Here is an 18,013-nt window from a genome sequence, read left to right on the forward strand (position 1 = left end):
CTGGTTGAGGCCGGTTTGATCTCTTTGGGGCCATGGATTCTAAGTAGATATTGGTCACTACACCTTAATGCTTTTGGGAGTTTGTAACTCTAACCATTAAACCACACTAGCTCTTTGGCATGAGTTTGGACTTCTGTGATTATGGAGTTTATGGATAAAAGGTATCCCCTGTGCAAGCACCGAGTCATGTCTGACCCTTGGGGTGACGCCCTCCAGCGTTTTCATGGCAGACTCAATATGGGGTGGTTTGCCATTCACTTCCTCAGTCATTACCGTTTACCCCCCAGCAAGCTGGGTACTCATTTTACTGACCGCGGAAGGATGGAAGGCTGAGTCAACCTTGAGCCGGCTGCTGGGATTGAGCTCCCAGCCTCATGGGCAAAGCTTTCAGACGGCTGCCTTACCACTCTAATGGATAAAGCACCCCTTTTAAAGTTCCCCAGTATTCATGAATGTTATTCATTTCTGAGGTCCCTGGGAGGGCAGGCATGATATGCAGGGGATAACTGGAAAATCGCAGTTTGGCCTCCTGTAATGCAAATTAAACGATTCTCTACTGTGATTATTTTAATATCACTTTGGAGAGTCCCAGTCAGGGTTCTGGAGGAAACTTAATTTGCAAATGTGATAGGAGTGTGTGATCAGCCCAACATGAAATCTAAATCACATAGAGGCTGTTCCATCTGATGAGATTGCCTCTGCATCTCATAAGGATCTGCCAAATTAATTACAAATTATTTCTTTGGCTCAGTTCATAGGCAAACCCTTACGAACTGAAAGCAGAGTAGAACAAAAAGTGCACCCAATTGTTTTGCAAGCATTTGAAATGGGGCTGAAAAACTCCCTGACTGGCTCAAGGTCACCCAGCTGGCTGCATGTGGAAGAGCAGGAAATCAAACCCGGTTCTCCAGAAGAAAACAGGAGCTGGGATTCGGCGGTGGGGGGAAACAGCACAATCCCCTTACACCTGTAGAATAATGGGCTGTCTCGTATCCAGGCTCTTTCACAATATAAACCTCACTGTTTTTCCACCAAGGCCTAGTCTGCACACATAGGATAATGCACTTTCAATGTGCTTTGGCAGCTGGATTTTCCTGTGCAGAACAGGAAAATCTACTTCTAAAGTGCATTGAAAGTGCATTATCTATTGTGTGCAGACTAGGCCCAAGTTCCCCAAGAACCGCTTGTTAGTAAAACACAGCTTAGGACAACAGTAAGAATTCTCTCAAGAACCCCATTTCCCAGAAATCCTCAATGAAAGGTCAATTGAGGTAAGGTGATTTCTTGCCAGCTCCACGAGGCAAGATAAGAGTTATGCGGTTGGCTCGATCCGAGATCCGTTTCTCAGCAAGTGGTCTTACATCAGTGTAAGGGAGAGGACAATGTTGCCCATTGTGTCCGTCTGGGAGGTTCATGCCTCCCTCCTACCACCCAGCTCCACGAACTGCACAACACCTACTACCGTGATCAGATATGCATCTCGATTTAGGATTTTGAGCTACCAAAGAATGTTTTCATTGTTAGCAGCCAGTGCAAAAAAGAAAAAAAAAAGAAAAGTTTCAGAAATCAAACAAAACACATCCCTAGAAGTCCGGTGGCGGAATAACAAGGAGGAAAGCACAGTGCGTCCTGGTGCTGAAATATCCCAAACTTTAGATCATCAAGAAAAAGGAAATTCTTTCTTCTAGGAACAAAGGGCTGGGTGGGAGGGGGGGGGGGGAGGAAATAAGGTTTTGATGTTGCTGGTTAAGAGCGGCAGCCTCTAATATAGGGAGCCGGGTTTGATTCCCCTCCCCTCTTCATACAGCCAGCTGGGTGACCTTGAGCCACAGTCCTGTTAGAGCTGTTCTCACTGAGTAGTTCTGTCAGAGCTCTCTCAGGCCCATCTACCTCACAGGGTGTCTGTTGTGGGGAGAGGAAAGGAATGCGATTGTAAGCAGCTTTGAGACTAATGGGCAATGAAAAGCAGGGTATAAATACCAACTCTTCTTCTTCGTATGGCCAATGGGGTTGCCAACGAAAGCCAAGTCCAGGTACTCACTTTAATTATGCAGTCATGCTGGTTTTCTGCCTTGATCTTCACACTATGTTCTGAAGTTTTACTGTCACGCAGGGAGACAGAAAGGGAAAAGGGGAAGCCATTCCACCCCAGCTACTCAGGAGATGTTTCAAATGGGTCGCCATGTTGGTCTGAAGTAGCACAATAAAATCAGAGTCCAGTAGCACCTTTAAGACCAACAAAGATTTCTTCAAGGTGTGAGCATTCGAGTGCAAGCACTCTTCCTTAGAGTCTGAGGAAGAGTGCTTGCACTCGAAAGCTCACGCCTTGAATAAATCTTTGTTGGTCTTAGAAGTGCTACTGGACTCTGATTTTATCAGATGTTTGTAGCAGTGGGGGGGGGGGGAAGTCAATCCATACAGAGGGCGTGAGCAGTGCTCTCTTCACTGGTCTTGTCCCTATGACTTCTCCTGCACTGGTGACTGGTTAAAACTGGCCTCTCTTTGTAACAACCCCCCTGCACCACTCTACCTCTTGTTGCTCTGAGTATGAATTTAGCTGGTTTAGATAGGTGGTCCATGCAGTGACGCAGTGAGGGCTGACTCAAAATGCTTACGTTGGAATGGATTTTGTGGGTCTATAAAGATGCCAGTGGGCTTCTGTTTTGTTTCTGCCCACTTCTATAAACCTCACTTAGCCACCCGCTCTGGCTTCTAAAACACCAGCAGATGCTGCCGCACCCTGCAAAGGTATCTTCTTATCCATATGGACAAGAAATTTACGCTTTTCCGAAAAACCAGGAACACTGAGATCACTGGCAAGATTATTTTAGCGGACGCCACCTCCTTTCTTTTTGCTGAGCTCCCGAACACCCTGTACGCGCTGACCTTTGAGAAGGGCAGAAGAGATTGTTTGGCTTTCAGTGTTATTTATTTTCATTCCCCCCCACAATAGTTTCCTACAACGTGAGTACATAAAACTATGCAAATTGACAAGCCCATGTAAGATGTTTGTCTTCTGCTGGCAATTTAACAAGGAAAACATTTCTATTTTCCCATTGAAACAAATTTTATCTGGCCATAAGTGCCTGATCTTTAGTTGGTTTCATGGCCATGTGAGCCAAATGGTAACTTTTGGTGGCTCAGTAGCAGAGTGTTTGCTTAGAAGGTAGGCGGTCTCAGGTACAGTCCCAGACATCTCCTGTTAAAGGGTGTAGTCTGCACGGGGCTTTTTACCTAGTCCCAGATCAAATGAATGCCGCCCATGTACACTGAATTCGATTTGCATTTTGATTTGGGGAGCTTTCAATTTTCCCTCTGCAACATGCATGAATGAGCTGGAGTGACCCTACCTTTCCCTCACAATATCCCGGAGTGGATATAAACGTGATATTTCAAAATAGTTCAAAATGGCGCTATTGACTTTAATGAGAATTCTGGCGTTCATACCTTTCCCAGGGCCGGGGGGGGGGAGGTTCCAGGTACAGCCTCCACACTTTCAGAGTTGCTCCAGGTGGCTCTTCCCTGATCCCCCTTTGAATTTCACAACAATTGGACCACGGGATCCACGTCCAGGGTTCCAAAAGAGGGTGCCCCATCTGCTCCATTCTATCCAATTGGACAGACTCGCCCCCCCCCCAGGCCCCGGGAAAGGTGGGAATGCCAGACTTCCCATTAAAATCGATGGCACCATTGACTTTAATGGGTGCCGAAACCGAATAAGTCCGGAGTTAGAGCATACCCCTGCCACTCTGTTTTGACTAGCAACAATCAGTAGAGAGTCAGTTGGGGGCTTGCGAAGGTCAGGTTCAATATATCTCTCAGTCATACAACTCTGGAAGCACTCTAAGTGTTTGGGAGTAGCTTTTGTTATTAAGCAGCTCTCCCATCATTAGCGATTACGAAATTTGCACACGTTACCCACTTGGCACCCAGTACAAGATGAGAATTAGCTGCCGTTTTGTCTGAGGACGTAGCTAGAAAGCTCACATGCTCCTGTGCCATCAAGTCACTTGTGACTTATGGTGACTCTATGAATGAATGACCTCCAAAGCATCCTACAGTTAACAGCCTTGCTCTGGTCATGCAAACTGAAGGCCGTGGCCTCCTGGACTGAGTCGAACTATTTCATGTCGGGTTCTCCTCTTGTCCTGCTGCCAGCTTGGTGAAGTGATTAAGAGCAGTGGCTTCTAATCTGGTGAGCTGGGTTTGATTCCCCGCTCCTCCACATGCAGCCAGATGGGTGGTCTTGGGCTTGTCACAGCCCTAATAGAGCTGTTCAGACTGAGCAGTAATATCAGGGTTCTCTCAGCCTCACCTCCCTCACAGGGTGTTTGTTATGGGGAGAGGAAAGGGAAGGCAATTGGAAGCCACTTTGAGACTCCTTCAGGTAGAGAAAAGCGGCATATAAGAACCAACTCTTCTTCTTCAGTAATATCTGGTTTCTCTCAGCCTCACCTCCCTCACAGGGTGTCTGTTGTGGGGAGAGGAAAGGGAAGGTGAATGGAAGCCGCTTTGAGACTCCTTCAGGTAGAGAAAAGCGGCATATAAGAACCAACTCTTCTTCTTCAGTAATATCTGGTTTCTCTCAGCCTCACCTTCCTCACAGGGTGTCTGTTGTGGGGAGAGGAAAGGGAAGGGGAATGGAAGCCGCTTTGAGACTCCTTCAGGTAGAGAAAAGCGGCATATAAGAACCAACTCTTCTTCTTCAGTAATATCTGGTTTCTCTCAGCCTCACCTTCCTCACAGGGTGTCTGTTGTGGGGAGAGGAAAGGGAAGGTGAATGGAAGCCGCTTTGGGACTCCTTCAGGTAGAGAAAAGCGGCATATAAGAACCAACTCTTCTTCTTCAGTAATATCTGGTTTCTCTCAGCCTCACATCCCTCACAGGGTGTCTGTTGTGGGGAGAGGAAAGGGAAGGTGAATGGAAGCCGCTTTGAGACTCCTTCAGGTAGAGAAAAGCGGCATATAATAACCAACTCTTCTTCTTCAGTAATATCTGGTTTCTCTCAGCCTCACCTCCCTCACAGGGTGTCTGTTGTGGGGAGAGGAAAGGGAAGGTGAATGGAAGCCACTTTGAGACTCCTTCAGGTAGAGAAAAGCGGCATATAAGAACCAACTCTTCTTCTTCAGTAATATCAGGGTTCTCTCAGCCTCACCTCCCTCACAGGGTGTTTGTTGTGGGGAGAGGAAAGGGAAGGTGAATGGAAGCCGCTTTGAGACTCCTTCAGGTAGAGAAAAGCGGCATATAAGAACCAACTCTTCTTCTTCAGTAATATCTGGTTTCTCTCAGCCTCACCTCCCTCACAGGGTGTTTGTTGTGGGGAGAGGAAAGGGAAGGTGAATGGAAGCCGCTTTGAGACTCCTTCAGGTAGAGAAAAGCGGCATATAAGAACCAACTCTTCTTCTTCAGTAATATCTGGTTTCTCTCAGCCTCACCTCCCTCACAGGGTGTCTGTTGTGGGGAGAGGAAAGGGAAGGTGAATGGAAGCCGCTTTGAGACTCCTTCAGGTAGAGAAAAGCGGCATATAAGAACCAACTCTTCTTCTTCAGTAATATCTGGTTTCTCTCAGCCTCACCTCCCTCACAGGGTGTCTGTTGTGGGGAGAGGAAAGGGAAGGTGAATGGAAGCCGCTTTGAGACTCCTTCAAGTAGAGAAAAGCGGCATATAAGAACCAACTCTTCTTCAGTAATCTCAGGGCTCTCTCAGTCTCACCTCCCTCACAGGGTGTCTGTTGTGGGGAGAGGAAAGGGAAGGTGAATGGAAGCCGCTTTGAGACTCCTTCAAGTAGAGAAAAGCGGCATATAACAACTTGGACCCCAGACCCAAAACAGCCCGGCAGTCATTTCAATTTTGCATTCATGCCTTGGGATCCAATAAATGAGCTCTCTGCCAGCAAAACACAAAGCAAAAATAGACCCAAAATGCAAACGTAATTCGTATCATTCAGTGCTTTTTAGAAACACAGAGCTTTCTTTGGGAGGGGGGGGGCAGCTCCTGCTTAACTTAAGAGCACAAATTATATTCAGCGCTTTAACCCATCTGAACCCATCTGAAGCTAGATTCCAGCGGGTAGCCATGTTGGTGTGAAGTAACACAACAAAACCTCAGTCCAGCAGCATCTTTAAGACCAACTAAGATTTATTCAAGGCATGAGCTTTCAGTTTTTACACTCGAAAGCTCACTCCTTCAAATAAATCTTTGTTGGTCTCAAAAGTCCGGCTGGACTCAGATTTTGATGGGTCCCGTCTGAAGTTATTTTCACACATTCGGCTTTTGTTCCTGGGTTGTGTTGATTGCTTTTTTTGAAGCCTGGCACAAGATGCAACAGCTCCTGCATGAAGCTCGTCCCACGGTGTGCGAGAATTCCCCCATTTACGGTTCATTTGTTCCTCCTCCAATTGCCATCGTGCCCAGCTCCAAGATAAACACGGCCTCCATGTGCTTCTTTCTTTCTGGTGCTGCCAAAGCTACATGAACAGCAACGAGAAGGGGGGGGGGAGAGGAGCCGTTCCCAAGACAGCTCTTTGATGTACAGGTTAGCCCATTATTGCTTATCTTGCGAAATCAGTTCCTAATGTAAATTAAAAAAAAAAAAAAACTGGAGCCTGCAAACTGATTCAGCCTCCACGGATCAGGCTCCTTCCTAATTTACGGGAAGATCGGCCCTCCCGCTGAAGCATCTTGCCACAGGCTGCTGCTTCTCCGTATCTGTTCTCTCTTTCTCAGGCATCCTTTGGATGCTGCTTCTTGGCTGCAGTGAAGTGTCTAACCGTTGCAGGAGAGGAGTGGAAAGCCATGATGGAAGGAGAAGAACTCACTTTTTATACCCCGCTTTTCACTATCCGGAGGAGTCCCAAAGAACATAGGTTAAGAGAAAGAGGAGAAACAGCATACCAGCATGATGTAATGGTAAAGAAGAAGAAGAAGAAGAAGAAGAAGAAGAAGAAGAAGAAGAAGAAGAAGAAGAAGAAGAAGAAGAAGAAGAAGAAGAAGAAGAAGAAGAAGAAGAAGAAGAATTATTGGTTCTTATATGCCGCTTTTCTCTCCCCGAAGGAGTCTCAAAGCGGCTTGCAATCGCCTTCCCTTTCCTCTCCCCACAACAGACACCCTGCGAGGTGGGTGAGGCTGAGAGAGCCCTGATACTACTGGTCGGTCAGAACAGCTTTATCAGTGCTGTGGGGAGCCCAAGAGCGATGGACTCTAATTCCCACTCCTCCACGTGCAGCCAGCTGGGTTAACTTGGGCCAGTCACAGTTCTCTCAGACCTGTTCTCGCACAGCCCTCCTGTCTCCACCGACCTCACAGGGTGTCTGTTGTGGAGAGAGGAAGGGAAAGGCATTTGTAAGCGGCTTTGGGACACCACATAGTATTAAAAAACCCAGATCTTTCCCAGCTCCTCTTCTTTCCCCTCCTCTCTCCACAACAGACACCTTGTGAGGTAGGTGAAGCTTGGAGAGCTCCGAGAGAACTGTGACAGTCCCAAGGTCGCCCTGCTGGTGCTACTCAACTCAAATTTTGTTCTCTGGCTTCAGATCTGACTACAGCAGTGGCCAGTATGGGGAAAACTAAGCAGCACTATTGAGGTGGGGGTTGATTATGCTTCCTACGTCTAGTGACCCCGTCTCCTCCCATCAGCATGGCCTTTCTGGCATTGCACAATCCTGGCATCTTTGACCAGTGGATTGGGACCCGCAAGAAGGGCATGGCACCCCAGAGACTCTGGCCAGTATCCTGCCATCTCTGCAGAAACAGCAGCCCCCCCCCCCGATTCCTTTGCATTGCAGCAGCTCTTCCCAACTCCCAGAAAGATGATCCCTAAGGCTGCAAGACTTGTGCAGTGGAACAGCTGTGAAGGTCAGCTAACAGGAATGAGTGGGGGCAAGGGATGAATCTGACCTCTGTTCCTCCACGGAGCTGCGCTCGTGGAAGAGGAAGGAGGAGTGAATTCAATCCCTTGTCTGCCTTCACGCAGCACTCCCCCCCCCCCCCGCCCCCAAACTCACACAGCTTTTCGGCACAAGGATCCTGCAACTCTTGGACTGACCTTTCCATGGATCGGAAAGGCCTGCATCAACGCAGAGGGAGATGGTCTGCTCACTGACTGGTAGGATATTGCCCAGGGCTTTTTGACTGCCTCTGGGGAAGGCCTGCTGCTATTATTCATGTGTACAGAACAAGGGCACTGCAGTTTCTCTTAGTGCGGATCTGAAGGGAACATCAGGGCAGCAAACCAAGGTGACCCAGCAGCAGAAAGGAATTATCCATGCTCACGTCTGCCAACCTCCAGGGGGTAGCTGGAGACCTAATGCAACTTCGTTCACCTGGAGAAAAGGGCTGCTTTGGAAGGCAGGCTCCATGGGGTTCTCACTGGTGCTCTCCCACCTGCACCGGCTCCAAAAATTTTTTAAAGACAGCTCCCCGCCCTAAGGAGGTTCTTACAGCCTAAGCATCAACAGCAGCAAAGAGAATGAAATAAAAGGGAGCTGGGTGGGTGGCTGAAGCGATTGCAACACCGCCAGAACTTCCACGGAACCAGACCCCCCCTTCGAAAGGGCCGGCTCTTGCAACGACTCGTCTCCCGTTTCCCGCACTCAGCCGCCAGCCATTAAGGGCTGATTAATCCCAGCGATGGAGGAGCATGTGTGAACCAGACTCCCGGGACGCACGGCTGCCAACTGCATTCAAAGCACCCTGAAGGTTTCCAACTCCAGCTTAGGGAAAGTCCTGGAAATTTGGGGGCAGTGCCTGGGGAGGGATCTCAGCAGGAATATAACAAACATGAAAAGAGTCCTGCTGGATTAGACCTCCAACAGTTCCTCTAGTCCAGCATCCTGCCTCATGCAGTGGCCAACTGATTACTCTGGAGGGCCAAGAACAGGACACAGAGGCCACGACCTTCCCCTGATAAGGACATAAGAAGAGCCCTGCAGGATGAGAATAATAGTCCATCGAGCCCAGCATCCTGTCTCACACTGAGGAGTAGCTTGGCCACCGTGTGAGACATGATGCTGGACTAGAAGGACTATTGGCCTGATCCAGCAGGGCTTTTCCTATGTTTATGATCACTGTCAAAATTAGGGATTCATGGGCAGACGTATCATTAATTATGGGATGCTGAGAGTAACTGGTGGAGAGAGGAGACGGATGGAGTGTAATGGCAGGGTGTGAATTAATTACTCTAGCATTGCATAAGTAAGGACTCACCTGTCCATTAATTCACCATTTTGACATTTATATCCTTCTCCCCGCTGGAATTGAACCCAAACAAATGGTAAGCTTTTATGTTAAGATTGTTATTCCTATTTGGTCCCTGAATCGTTAAACATCTTCATTATGCTGTATGCTAATTTAGTGCTTCTTCTCTACTTCAGGGATTCCCAGCTAAGGGTTAGTGATCCCCTTGGAGGTCTGTGACCTTTTCCCTCCTGCCTTAATGGACAAACTAGGAAACTGGCTGCTTCTATTGTTCCACCCCATGCATGAGTTCTCTCCTGGCTTCTGTGCCTAGGAGGAGGTGGAGCCTGCCCACTTACTCCGGCTTAAACGGCCTTCTGTCTCTCTCCTTCCTCCAAGTCCTCCTCAAGCCTACTCATTAACATGTGGTGATGTCACTTCTGGGGGTGTGGCAAGGAGGCATGGCCAGCTGACATCACTTCCAGGGTTCCTCAAAGGCTGAAAAATTATTCCAGGGACTCCCCCATGGTCAAAAGTTTTAAAAAAGGCTGTTCTACCTACTGATCATTCCCATTTCATTGTATCTGAAAAAGTGTGTATGCACATGGAAGTTTATACCTTCAGTAAAACTTTGCTGGTTTTAATGGGCTCAAACTCAAAAGGAGTCACTAGACTGCTTCAGACCAGCTGCCCACTGGAATCTGCGATAAGGGGAGAAGAGTAATTATTTTCCTGCTTTCTCTGTATCATCCATAATTTTATACACCTCCGTCATGTCACCCAGGGATATGGAAGCTCCTGAAATGGATCTCCTAAAAAAGAATTTTGCATTTCCCAACAGAGACACAAAAAGATGGGAAAAGCTTCACCTGGTAATAAGCCCTAACCGAGCAGCGAAAGGAAAACTAATCCGTAGCCGACTGCAGTGTTAGCAGCTATAAAAGGCTTATGCATAGGCTCAAAAGACGTGATTTGTAGTTTTAAAACTCCCTGTGTATACATATTGTTGACTTGTTTAGACCCATGCCTGCATTTGTAACATCTCTCTCATTCACAGGGAGCAATCTCAAAAGGGGAGGGCGGAGAAGGGGGGGGCAGGATCCCGTCCCTTCAGAAGAACACCAAACCTGAGACAAGATATGATGAAAGTTCAAACACAATCCAATTTGGTTTAATGAACTAAGCATGTAGGTATTGAGAAAGGATTGTGCAACCGAAGGCTCAGCTAATTATTGCGAGATCAAATAACCGTTGCCATAGTTACTGCACTGTGTTTTCCATAACCACTTTTATCTCTTCCATAAATCAGGGTGACGCAACCGGTATAAAAAGTTTACTGTAACATGACTATTATGTCTGTGGAAGGCACTTGGCGAAGACCCACCGGGGTTTATGATCTCGTTCCCATCTTAAGTTGGAGGACAATGAAGAGAGACGGGTCGGTTTTGGCTTGACCCTGGAACAGCTGCAGGGTCTCCAAACCAGACCGACCCCCCCAAAAAAAATTATTTTCTGAAACAATGGCTTGAAGACATCAGGTCTTTTATCATCATCATCCTCATCATCCTCATCATCATCCTTATTATTATTATTATTATTATTATTATTATTATTATTATTATTAAATTTGTTGCTCACCTCTCCCCGGAGACTCGAGGCGAGTTACAGCAATAAAACCCCCAATAAAAACCCCATACATTAAAATCACAACACAAACACAGAGTAAACACAATAATCCAAGATGCGGCAATACATATGAACCTAGACTAACCCACCCCCAATACCCAACCGAGGAGGAGGGAGAATGAGGATGCAAGCTGGTCTTAGCTACTGCTGCTATAACTAGTATAGATATTATGGGGGTGGGGGGGCAAATTGACCTTGCGGCCCAAAGGAGTCTCTGTCCCCTTTTTCTGCTAGCGGGAAAGGCAACAGAGAGAGGCTCTGGTGAAATTCTCCCACGACCCTGTAGGACTTTCTCCCACGACCCTGTAGGACTTTCACGCAAGAGACCTGCATCTGAATGGCCAGGGCCTTTTCGGTCCTGGCCCCTGCCTGGTGGAATGAACTCCCGGGTGAGCTGTGGGCCCTGCAGGTTCTTCCAGAATTCCACAGGGCCTGCAAAACAGAGCTCTTCTGCCAGGCCTATGGCTGAGGCTGGGGTCGGCAAGGTACATCTACTGCCCCCCCCGGGCTTTTAGAGCGAACATTGTTGGACCTCCTTCTCCACCCCCTTAGTAATGGGGGTAGGAAGGGGATTTCTCCGCCATGAGTTACGTGGGACTGAGAGGGCTCCAAGAGAACTGTCCTGTGAAAACAGCCCTAAGAGAACTGTGCCCAACCCAAGATCACCCAGTGGGGTTTTTTTTGGGGGGGGAGGGCGGAGTGGGGAAATCAAACCTGGTTTTCCAGATCAGAATCTGCCGTTCTTAACCACTACCCCACTCTGGGTGGGAGCTGCCCCACATGTTGGTGAACTCTTAAAGCTTTGAAAGATATTTCTACCTTTCCAATTAAGTGGCAGAAATCACTGGAGATTTTCCCTATTTAATCAAGGTATAAAACCACGGGAGATATAGTCCTATACATTTTCCCCTATTTTCAAGGAAATATCGCTAACAACGGTTTATTAGTTCCCCCCTGCCTCCAATTTACTGCTGAAATCAATTCTAAAAATCTTTGTCCCCAAATCACTTTTATACTCCCATTTCAGAGTACCTGAGACATGAATACGCAAATGTATCTGGGCCATTAAAACCTTTTGACAGATTGTATCAACAGCTTTTCAAACCTGTTCAAGTTCTTGAATACACTGTGTGATTGAATAATGTTATTTAAAAGATCCACCCTTAATCTGACACCGTGATAGCGGTGCTCCAGGTTTTAGTTCGGAACGAGCCACAAAAAGGCTCCTTAGCACAGAAATCTATCAACCTGTTCTAGTCTTTAAAAGGCAGCCTGCGGAGCAGGAGTGGCCAAACTGTGGCTCTCCAGGGGTTCGTGGACTACAATAACCATGAGCCCCTGCCAGCACAGCCTCATGGTAATTGTAGTCCACGGACCCCTGGAGGACCACAGTTTGGCCACCCCTGCCACTCAGCATATTACAGCAATGAATCTGGAGGTTAATAAGCCATGTGCGCTCTTGGCTAAACGGGATGTTTCAAGAGTAGGGAGCAGCTGGTGAAACACGGCTGGGGGAAGTGCTTAAGGTCCAAACACTGCCAGATCCTTGATATCCCCCACCTGCAAACCTGATTTTAAAGGGGGAGTGCAATCCCAACTAAAAACTTCATTGCCTCGCCAGAATCCAAAAGAAATAAAGCTAAGCAAGACCCTCCATCTTAGCTCTCTAGACCAGGAGTAGTCAAACTGTGGCCCTCCAGATGTCCGTGGACTACAATTCCCACGAGCCCCTGCCAGCGCTGGCAGGGGCTCGTGGGAATTGTAGTCCACGGACATCTGGAGGGCCGCAGTTTGACTACCCCTGCTCTAGACCTTCACCTTCTTCTATCTTTATTGGCAGGTCTGTTTCTCTGTCACATATGAAAGCTAACCTGTTCGATTTCTCTCTAGCAGGACGCAGTATATACCGTAAGTGAGGGTGAACACCTGGAGCTTAAAACGTTTGCAAAACTCCAAGCCACAACTATTGTGTGGTCTTGGTAGAAACTTGAGGGGGAGAGGCATGGTGGGACACTGAGGTACATATGCCCTGAGGTCTCTTCCCGGAGAAACCATAGAGCTTCTGGAGATTCCATTGCCTAGAGCTACCAGATGTCAATGGGGTTTTCTCCAGAAGTGATCTCATAGCACATGCAGCTTCAGTGTGTGTGTTTAATGTTTCTCCCATTTCTACTCTTAATAGCAGTGAGCAATGCTGGTGCAACTGTATCTGAAGCACTGCGCTGCTTTCCCCTTGAATCTGAAAGGGCCTTCATTAGAAATGAAATCATCTTAATCACATGTCTGCAAAAAAAGGAAAAAATGCCATTTAAAATGTGTGAAAGCCCTTAGAGCCAGCATGGCGTGGTGGTTAAAAGCAGTCGCTTCTAATCTGGAGAGCGGAGTTTGATTCCCTGCTCCTCCATATACAGCCAGCTGGGTGACCTTGGGCTAGTCACAGTTCTCTTAGGGCTGTTCTCTCCAAGTTCTCTCGACCCTACATACCTCACAGTGTGTCTGTTGTGGGGAGAGGAAGGGAAAAGTGTTTGTAAGCTTTTTTGAGACTAGTGAGAAGTGAGGTATAAAAAAAAAAACAGCTCTTCTTCTGAGGATCAAAAGAAAGAAAGAAAAATCCAGCAGAATTATTTTTTTATAAGGCCAGCAGGAGGAGAACGATATTGCTTAAGATATCTCAAACACCAAAGCAAGGTCACCAGGAAATTATCAGGGGCCAAGATTTTTCAGTCTAACTTCCACATTCATAACGTGGCTCCAGTAAAAAGGCTGACTAATTTATAAAAATCTTACATAACTCCAAGTGGTGACAAAATCAAACTTCCTTCTGGAACCTCACACACAGTCTCTTCCTGGTCAGACAATGTTTCTGGCTTGATGCATTAATGTAGCGTGGAATGTTCTCTAATTGTTACAATGCAATGGGCTAAAGGGCATGCCAAGTTGGCCCCTGTTAAAAGTTGGTTGCCAACCAGAATTGGTTATGGGGGAGCAGGGAAATACCTGCAGCGATTGTTGTTTTTCTGCTATACAAAACAAAAAAGGGGTACACAACGTCAGACGTAGAAAGGAGAACGAGATGAGAACAATCAACAACTAAATTACATTCAGACGATGTTTCTTTGAATCTCCCCAGATTTATTTGGATAGAAGATTCTCAAATGTCAAGTATAAACGTTTCAATCAGAACTCTGCTCTGGTTCGGCCTCACTTGGAGTCCTGTGTTCAGTTTTGGGCACCCCAGTTGAAGAGGGATGTTGACAAACTGGAGCGTGCTTAGGGCTGATCCTGCGTTGAGCAGGGGGTTGGACTAGATGGCCTGTATGGCCCCTTCCAACTCTAGGATTCTATGATTCTATGATTCTATGAGTGTCCTGCATAGTGCAGGGGGTTGGACTAGATGACCCATGAGGTCTCTTCCAACTCTATTATTCTATGATTCATTGATTTTAAATAGACCTTCATCAATACATTCATCTCACAACCATTTTTCACACTGACAATGCAAAAATCGAGGTTACAAAGTACCTTCGCAATTCCGTGCAACATCTGAATTACAATACCAACAGGGCTATGGACAGGTCCATCAGAATATGAGTCTATTTGACTGAAACATTTAAGACCTGAAATCTGAGAATCTGCTATCAAAATAAATCTAAGACGATACAAAGAAACATCTTTGGAATTTAGTTGTTTATTGTTCTCAGCTGTACACAGTTGTATTTCTCAAGCAAGAACAGCATTCCTCTTAACTCTCCTGCTTGCGTATGTGCAGTTGAGTCGCAACCAAGTTATGACATCCCCACCAAGGGGCAAAGTGAGAAGCAGAAGCAATTTTCTTCTGCAGAGTCTTGGTGGTCTCCCATCCAAGTACCGACCCTGCTTAACATCAGAGATTTGAAGAAGAAATGTTGTCTTTTAGACCCCGCTTTTCATTACCCGAAGGAGTCTCAAAGCGGTTTATGATTGCCTTCCCTTCCTCTGGCTGCATGTGGGGGAGCCGGGAATCAAACCCGGCTTGCCAGATTTGAAGCTGCCACTCTTAACCACTACATTAAGCTAACAAGATCGCTCAAGTCCGTAGACATGTTCTTCTTTTTCTTCTTTCAAAGGAAAACAAGGAAGAGGAGAAGGTTAAAACAATTCAGCTTTGGTGTTTGAAGGCAAGAGGATGCAGCCAAGGGAATGAGTTCATTCCAGTCGGGGGAACTTGGGGGGGGGGGGGGGGCAAGAGATCCCAGCCCATCTGAGGGCCTGGCCCTTGGAATGCCTACCCCCAACTCCAGATAGGTGCTTGGCAGAAGGACAGATGGAGTGCTGAGGAAAAGGGCTCTCCAACCATGCTCTGAGGCACTCTCTTTTGCATCACTCCTCATGATCCAAGGCACAGCATGCATGGCACTATGCAAAACAAGCGGAATGCTTTCTCCTAAAAATGCATGCATTGCCTTGCTGGGTCAGACTCAAAGGTTCAACCGATTCAACATTTTGCATCCAATAGCTGCTACGCAAATGCATTCAAGAAGTCCACAAGCAGGTACAACGATTGTACCAATCCTGGGCTGTTCCCACAGCATCTGGTATTCTGCAATATGCCGCTTCACTACCAGGAGACTGCATTTCGCTGCTGTTAACAATAACACGAACATTTGCATCCGACAGCAATGTGTCTCCACCTTTTATTTAAAGCCATGGAAACTGATGACGACCACAACTGCTGGCTGTCAGTTCTGTCCATTCATCATGTTCCTTTGCAGCTGATTAGAAATGTGGGTTCCTGCTCTGATGGCACCTGGGTTTCGGCCACTGTGTGACACAGAGTGTTGGATTGGACGGGCCACTGGCCAGATCCAACATGGCTTCTCTCATGTACTGCCCCCAAGAGTTCAAGGCTTGTCTTAGCTCTTCTTCCACATGCCCACCTGACACTCCTTTGCAGACAACCTAAGCAGGTTGGGGGGCAATGCCCTCTCTGGTGCCAAATCCTAGAAAGCCATGATGGCGCAACAAGATGCTGGCAGATCGTCACCAGCCTTGGACTAGCTCTATATCAACAAAGGTGTCACATCTAAATTCAGTCCTGCTGAATGCCTCACTGGTCAGACTGCACCTGGAGTCCTGTGTGCAGTTCTGGAGGCCTCATGTCAAAAAGGATGTGGAGAGCGTTGAAGATGATCAGGGCCTGGGGACCAAGCCCTCTGAGGAAAGGCTGAGGGACTTGGGAATGTTCAACCTGGAGAAGAGGAGGTTGAGAGAGGACATGATGACTCAACTGAAGTATTTGAAAGGTTGTTACTTGCAGGAGGTCAGGGAGCGGTTCCTGTTGGCATCAGAAGATAGAACCTGCAGTAATGGGTTTAAACTAAGTGTAGAATGGTACCAGCTAGATATCAGGGGGGGGGAAATCACCGTCAGACTAGTTCAGCAGTGCCTAAGGAGGCAGTGAGCTCCCCATCACTGGCTGTCTTCAAGGAGCAGATGAACAGGTACTTATCCTGGATGCTTCAAGCTGATCTTGCATTGAGCAAGGGCACAGTTATACTAGATGGCCTCTTCCAACTCTACGTTCCAGGATTCTATTATTTCCCACCTAGCCAAATGGATAAGAATTTATTTCCTTGCATGTAAAGCAGAAATTGGACTCAAAGAAGATCAAAGAGCCAGCAGGGAAGGTAACCAAGACAGGGAAATGCTATTTGCAAGGCAAACGGTGAATCTAAATACGTGAGGCTGAAAAATGGGCCGCAGGGAGGCCCGGAAGCATATTGGCATGACTTTACAAACGTTCTCATCCTCCACCTGTGAGTTGTGCTCTTTATGGCTTAAGGGAGAGAGAACAGAGCCGGATTTCCTTCTGTGGATTAGCCACAAAGCAAGCCTAGGCAATGCCTGTCCCCTGAATCTTCTCTCTCTCCCCCCCCCCCAACCCCCACCCCATTGCTTTGCTCATGGCTGTGTGTGGTTGGGAGATCTGGGACCGGAATGGAAGCTTTGTTGGCAAAACTTGGGGGCGAATGAATTATCCAAGACTTGTTGTCATCAGGTACTCTAAGCTCCTAAGAAGAAAGGTGGGATGAAAAAAGGACTAGACGAGGTTCTCCAATCCTGTCTCCATCAACAAGGTTAATGCAGACTCACAGAGCACCAAATGGGAACGGGGGTCATTAGTGAGCGGGGATGAGACAAACACATGAGAAGAAAAGAAATAACCCCAAAAAATATTTCATATAATGACGACGAAGGGAAGAGAAGGGAAGGGGAGGGGAGGGGAGGGGAGGGGAGGGAAGGGAAGGGAAGGGAAGGGAAGGGAAGGGAAGGGAAGGGAAGGGAAGGGAAGGGAAGGGAAGGGAAGGGAAGGGAAGGGAAGGGAAGGGAAGGGAAGGGAAGGGAAGGGAAGAGAAGAAGAAGAAGAAGAAGAAGAAGAAGAAGAAGAAGAAGAAGAAGAAGAAGAAGAAGAAGAAGAAGAAAGAGGAGAGTTATATGCTGCTTTTCTCTACCTGAGGGAATCTCAAAGTGGCTTACATTCACCTTCCCTTTCCTCTCCCCACAATATTCACCCTGTGAGGGAGGTGGGGCTGAGAGAGCCCTGACATTACTGCTCGGTCAGAACAGCTTTATCAGTGCCGTGGCGAGCCCAAGATCACCAGCTGGCTGCATGTGGGGGAGCAGGGAACCACACCTGGCTCACTAGATTACAAGTCTGCACTCCTAACCACTTCACGAAACTGGCGCTCAGAAGCCTCTGCAATTTCCACTTGGGAGATTTGAAAACAGACCACGGACTGCTCTGATTCTGTCCCTCAAAACATCTGCTGCAGGATAAGGGAAGCATGGTTTGACCGTACAAATATGGGTCGCGTGATGGAGAGATGAAGCCACTCAGTTATTTTTGCCAATGCCCAAAAAAGGTAGCCTGAGAGATGTAGGAAATTCTTCAATGGCATCCTAAACCAAGCTAAACCATTCTAAACCCATGTAACTCATTTGCATCACCAGACTCTTTTCTTTTTTTCTGACTGTCAATTTTTGATTGACTTATGGTGACCTCATAGGATTTTCAAGCAAGAAACATTCAGAGGTGGCTGCCATTGCTCGTGTTTCTTGATGGTCTCCCATCCAAATTCTAACCAAGCATGACCCCACTTAGCTTCCAAGATCT

General features: G+C 47.3%; 1 protein-coding gene across 2 annotated transcripts in view; it reads right to left on the bottom strand.

The window, feature by feature from the left end:
• NSMCE2 (NSE2 SUMO ligase component of SMC5/6 complex) overlaps nt 1-18,013 on the bottom strand; it is a 222,394-nt gene that overhangs the window by 70,460 nt on the left and 133,921 nt on the right. The gene's annotated exons all lie outside the window — the stretch shown is intronic.

The sequence above is a fragment of the Paroedura picta genome, chromosome 9 (assembly GCF_049243985.1).
Source record: "Paroedura picta isolate Pp20150507F chromosome 9, Ppicta_v3.0, whole genome shotgun sequence".
Taxonomy (NCBI): Eukaryota; Metazoa; Chordata; class Lepidosauria; order Squamata; family Gekkonidae; genus Paroedura; species Paroedura picta.